Here is a 6,269-nt window from a genome sequence, read left to right on the forward strand (position 1 = left end):
ACACAGCGAGGGATCCCACCTCTACCGCCTCAAGGGCAGTGTCCTGGAGCTTCAGACTCTTGGTCGGGGATACAACTGGGGAGAATGACCAATACCTCGCCCAGGCGGCCTCACTTGCTATGCTGAACAGGGGCCTTGTGGAAGGGATAGCGAAGGAAGAGGGAAGGAAGCGGCCGTGGCCTGATGTTATGTACCATCCCGGCATTCACCTGGAGGAGAAGTGGGAAACCACGGAAAACCACTTCCAGGATGGCTGAGGTGGGAATCGAACCCACCTCTACTCAGTTGACCTCCCGAGACTGAGTGGACCCCGTTCCAGCCCTCATACCACTTTTCAAATTTCGTGGCAGAGGCGGGAATCGAACCCGGGCCTCCGGGGGTGGCAGCTGATGACGCTAACCACTACACCACAGAGGCGGACATATGACCTATCACTAATTAAATATATACATCTTTCCAAATAATTACACATTTCGATCATTTTTTTGCTAATTGCTTTCCGTCGCACCGACACAGGTAGGTCTTATGGCGACGATGGGAAGGGCTAGGATTGGGAAGCAAGCGGCCGTGGCCTTAATTAAGATACAGCCCGAGCATTTGCCTGGTGTAAAATTGGAAACCACGGAAAACCATTTTCAGGGCTGTCGACAGTGGGGTTCGAACCTACTATCTCCCGAATACTGGATACTGGCCACACTTAAGCGACTGCAGCTATCGATCTCGGTGTTCGATAATTTAGTACATGCTGTGATGTTCCAAACATCACAACACATACCAGATATCTTTTGGAAGGGTACAAATTTGACAAGGTAAATTGAAAAATGCATACAGAACACCGGTGGACAAACGTGACCGTCATCACAATAGTCCACACGCAACACCAAGTTTGGACTACCGAGAAGCGACACATGCAGAGTATATGACGAACTTTTTGTTAAGTTTCAAGCAGCAGAAAATAAAAAATCGAGGCAGGAGATACTAATTAAAATTGATTCAACAATGCAAGGGCAGATAGTGCACATGCGTACCTCAATTCTGACATTAAAAATCAAAGACAAACCCCAGTTATGTTGTGAATGTAAGGATATGCAGCAAGTGTTGTTTTGTCCAGATCTTAGGCACAGCAGTATTTTCTATCAGCGGAAACTCTCTTGTTATATAACCTTGCTATTTTTGACATGGGAAGAAACCAAGCAACAATGCATCTTTGGCACGAGTGTATTGCCAAGAGGGATTCTGTAGAAGTCACCTCATATATGTATCATTTCAATACAAATATTTCTTTCAAAATTACCACTTTCTGAAGAAAGAAGTCTTATTGTATCTTATTGATCGGTGAGTTGGGCAAAATAATAATTTGAAATTAATAGGCCTATACCAGTTTTTTATTTATTCAGGATTCTCTTCTGGAATTGAACGAACGTTTCTATGTTCTGGCCATAGATTTCTTCCCTGTGATAGGGATTTCGCCGTAATTGAGAGGGCAATAAAAGCATCTAGTGTTATGTTTCCAGAGGGATGGAAATACGTTATTGCATATGCTGGTGTTACTAGATCTTTTGAAGTCGTAGAAATGGAACAGAATGGTTTTATAGATTTTTCGTCTATTGATAGAAACATAAAAGGTGATCCGAACCTTAAAATTACCCAGAATATGTGGCTTCAGTTCTCCAGTTTTAACCCACACATCATCATGGTTAGAAAGAGCCACAATGTTCTTCAACCATGATCACAGTATGTGATAACCAAGTTTGGAAAAGAAAAGATGTTACCACTTCTCGCAGAAATCTTCTCGCCAACATATATTGTTCCTCTTCCCATTACTTCTGACAAAAAGCATGACCTTGTGAACATGGGTTCCCTTTGGAACAAAAATAGGGCCTACAGGGACTTTTATTACTCCTTGTCTGCACAGACACACCAAAACGTAGCCAACCAAAGGATGGGATACGCGAATGAGAAGACTGAAACATCATTATTTTAACACATAAAACATTTGTTGCTAAATTCTGTACATTGTAAATGCTCCATTGTTAGATTTTGTTATGCTTTAATAAATTTAGTAAGACAGTGAGAAAATGAGTGGTTGAGGAATGGTTAGAGTGCATGTTATACTACATCCATCGTTCGTCCAATCTCAAATTTATATAGGCTATAAAAAGTTTATCACACCCAACTTTCTTCCTCCGTCAAGCTGGAAAAGTAACATTTGTTCAATACTTTAAATGAAAAAATGAAAACCTACAACCTGTTTTCCAGTCATTGACCGGGTCAGGGATGTAATGAATGAAGCAGATATAGGCTCTTAATACGATGGGGTCGCCACTCCCAAAGTGATGTATTAATGAATGATAGATGCTATGAAATGAGAATGGAGAGTGTTGCTGGAATGAAGGATGATAGGGAAAACCGGAGTACCCGGAATAAAACCTTTCCCGCCTCCGCTTTGTCCAGCACAAATCTCACATGGAGTGACCGGGATTTGAACCACGGTATCCAGCGGTGAGCCCCGACGCGCTACCGTTTGAGCCACGGAGGCTTCTCAATACTTTAAAATGGAGGAAATATAATGTGTGATGGAAGTATGTTGTCTGTCTTCTAATTAACATTGTCTTAATATTTTCATGAACAAATTTAAGGTTTTCGTACCCTAACATTGTTTTTTCGTCTCCTCAAAGATTGTCCAAGTGTTACATTCAACCTTATTCCACGGAGGTACTTAATTCTTGTCACATGCATTGTGTACAACGGAATGACCTCAGTAGACATAATGTTTTACGGAGGGAATTGTATTACACCACTATGACAAGAAGGAGTATGGAACTCGAACACAACACCGATAACAGCAAATCCCTAAAATAAAGACGTCAACCTCACTTTCAGTAACGGATCAATAAGAAGCAACGTCCAAAATGTCTACACAAAGATACGGGAACCTAGTATAAGTAGCCTAAAGCAAACAACACGAATATGATTTCCAGAAGTACAGGAGACTCCAAGCGAAGTTGAAGGTCTGGAACGGGCCTTGAGCTGAACAATAGTAGAATACATTATCGGCAGTAAACTACGGAAATCCCAAACATGGTTTTATCAGGAATGTCATGAAAAAAGAAAGAAACACTTAGCGCGTTAAATACAGCATGGATCACAAGAAGTCCAGAAAAATATGGAAGAAGTACAAGCGGATCTTAACAGGAAAACAAGCAAATTACACAGAAAAACAGGCAAGAAGGACAGTGGGAGAGGCGCAAAAGCCGAAGAAAAGAATCAATAACAAGAAAATACGAATTTATGCGTCAGAAACGCATTTACAAAGCATCTTGCTGGCATAGTGAAATATAGATGATGAAATACACTCAACCACAGAGATGCTGACAGGATGAAATCTGGAGAAGATTCAATCACAGAGGGGATATGGAAACCAATTGCGGAATAATGGGAAAAAGAGGCAATAAACTTCATAAAATCAAGAAAGGCAGCAGACAAACACGGGATATTTGGCGAACACACAAGTGTAATATGTATAAATTAAAGGAATATGGAAGGAACTAATAAACAAGTATATATAAAAAGAATGCTGGGCACATAAAAACGAATCTTTAGAGACTAAGGGTAGTACATATACTTGCGTAGGAACCTTTCTTAATAAAGCAGATAAGAATAACAGCGCAACAGCTAGACAAGTATAAGAGCTGTTGAGTAACAGGATGATGAAAACAGAAACATAGAAACTGATTTTTACACCCCGGATGCCATGTGTAACAGGAACTAGGGGAGGGGATCGAATAGTCAGATGAGAAGTGCAATCACAAAAGTGCATGCGAGCAGGATTTTATGAAGTCAGTGATCATTGTGTGTGTGTGAGTACCGGGCGAGTTGGCCGTATGGTTAAGGGCGCGCAGCTGTGAGCTTGCATCCGGGAAATAGTACGTTAGGACCCCATTGTAGGCAGCCCAAAAGATGGTTTTCCGTGATTTCCCATGTTCACGCCAGGTAAATTCTGGGGCTGTACCTTACTGAAGGCCACGACTGCTGTGACAATGACTTGTAAGGAAGGGGAGGCAGGCGACAGATGATATCATATACTTGGACGGACAACTTAACAAGTACATGGGAATCACATTGCAAGTACAAGGGACCAAATTTACAGCACACATTAAGGATAGAACAATAGCAGCAATAATCGCCATCAAATTATATTTTTCAAAAATATTTGTTTTACAACAGCACTGAATCTATTCACGGTTTGTGGGATTTCAGTCTACAGTAGGTGTTTCTAGTTGACTCGCGTCTTCATGTATTGGGAGTGCTTTGTTCTTGCGCATTCTTGACCACTGAAGAACATTATTCTTTTGGTCTTCTGATCGGATGAAGAAGGATGTTACTCAGCACTGGAAGCCACTGGAATGGAGTAGGAAACAATGTACCGTTTATGATTCGCAGATATTGCATCTGTCAGTACATAACAATAAGTAATTTTTTCTAACATCTGTCAAATCCTGAACACGTGCAATTGTTTTGCTGAGGAGTTTAAACAAGTGAACATGGCTAATTTCACTGCTGCCATTTTAACAGACCCAAACATCACTGCTGCCATATTATGCATGTAAGGGGGGGAGTGGAATTTAAAATTCATATGCTTTTTGACAGCTGTTAAGATGACAGCTGCCATCGTTAAACATGTGGGAGCGGAATTTAAACAAGCGAACTCATTGCTGCTATCTAATTATTTTGACGGGACTTAGCCACGCTGTGGATTTTTTGATGCTGTTACCTTATCTACGTTGTCCATGAAATTTTAAAATGTAACAGCTGACAAGATAATAGTTTCCTCCTCATCCTCCTCAGATGTGCAGACGTGAAATGTAAGGAAACGTTAATAATAAAATATACATTAAAAATCAAACTTACTGTTCAGATTTATGTAGAAAATCAAGCTGAAAGATTTTTTGCAGACAGCAGATTGTATAGACAGCAGATATTAAACACACAAATTGTTCAACTTCACACGAACGCTGCTTCGTTGAAAGTAAGAGAGGGAGAAGAATTGCTTGTCTGCTTATATACCGGCGTATCGATCAAAGTTCATTATCGGTCAGCATTTTTTCCAAGATTCTGCTTGCATGACGTTGACGTGACAACGCACGTGTCGATCAATGTTCAAATATCTAGTCAGCATTTTTTTGCTACACAGCAAGATTTTTGCAGGGTGTGACTTGCATAAATTATAAGTAATGGTTGTGATAATACTTTCATTTCATAGCATACACCTCGGAAACCACTGCTCAAACCCCGGGATGTAACAATTTCAGCGCGTCCTAAAGGCATGGAGTTGACGACTACGAGGCACATAGCTGAGTCTGTAGGTTAGCGACGTAGGTTTCGAACAGGCTAGAAGTTAATAGCTACGCGCAATCGAAGCGATCCTCATTACAGCTCCAGTATTTTGCCTAAAGGGAAGCAGTTGACGATTATAGGGCACATAGCTGAGTCTGTAGGTTACCGACGTAGGGTTCGAACTCGCTACAAGCTAAAGCTACACACAGTAGAAGTGACCGTGGTCTTAATTAAGATATAGCTCCATTCTTTGGCCTAAAGGCATGTAGTTGACGACTACAGGGCACATAGCTGAATCTATAGGTAGTGTTCGAAATAAGGTACAACTCCCTAGCATTTCCCTGGTGTGAATATAGCTATGCGCACTAGAAACACCGTGGTCATACAGCCGCAGCATTTTACCTGCTGTGAAAAAGTGGTAACGTGAAGGGCATCTGTCCGTGAAACATAGCCCTATGTAGTTGTTGTAGGTCTTCGGTAGGATAATATTTATTTACTGACGTTCTAAAGGCATGTAGTTGACGACTACAGGTCACATAGCCAAGTCTATAGGTTGACGACGTAGGGGCTCGAACCCGCTACAAGCTGATAGCTACACATACTAGAAGCGGTCGTGCTCATACAACTCCATAATTTTGTCTACTGTGAAACAAAATAAACTGATGTCCTAAAAGCATGCAGTTGTCGACTACTGGGCACATAGCTGAGTCTGTAGGTTGGCGACGTAGGGGTTCGAATCCCGCTGCAAACTAACAGCTACACACATGCCTTCAACGTTCTAAAAGACGTAGCGGACGACTACAGGGCACATAGCTGAGTCTGTAGGTTGGCTACGTAGGGGGTTCGAACCCGCTACAAGCTACGTGCACGCTCTCATGTTCTAAAGGCATGTAGTTCCCGACTACCGGGCATATAGCTGAGTCTATAGGTGG

At 41.6% G+C, this 6,269-nt stretch overlaps 1 long non-coding RNA gene across 1 annotated transcript; it reads right to left on the minus strand.

The window, feature by feature from the left end:
• Window positions 1-4,180: 4,180 nt before the first annotated feature.
• LOC136872582 (uncharacterized) lies at window positions 4,181-5,026 on the minus strand. The gene is made up of 2 exons (XR_010859957.2): window positions 4,912-5,026; window positions 4,181-4,401 (listed from the first exon to the last, which is right to left on the minus strand). It is a non-coding gene; the product is annotated as an uncharacterized lncRNA (long non-coding RNA).
• Between the last annotated feature and the right edge of the window lie 1,243 nt (window positions 5,027-6,269).

The sequence above is a fragment of the Anabrus simplex genome, chromosome 4 (genome assembly GCF_040414725.1).
Source record: "Anabrus simplex isolate iqAnaSimp1 chromosome 4, ASM4041472v1, whole genome shotgun sequence".
In the NCBI taxonomy this organism is placed as follows: domain Eukaryota; kingdom Metazoa; phylum Arthropoda; class Insecta; order Orthoptera; family Tettigoniidae; genus Anabrus; species Anabrus simplex.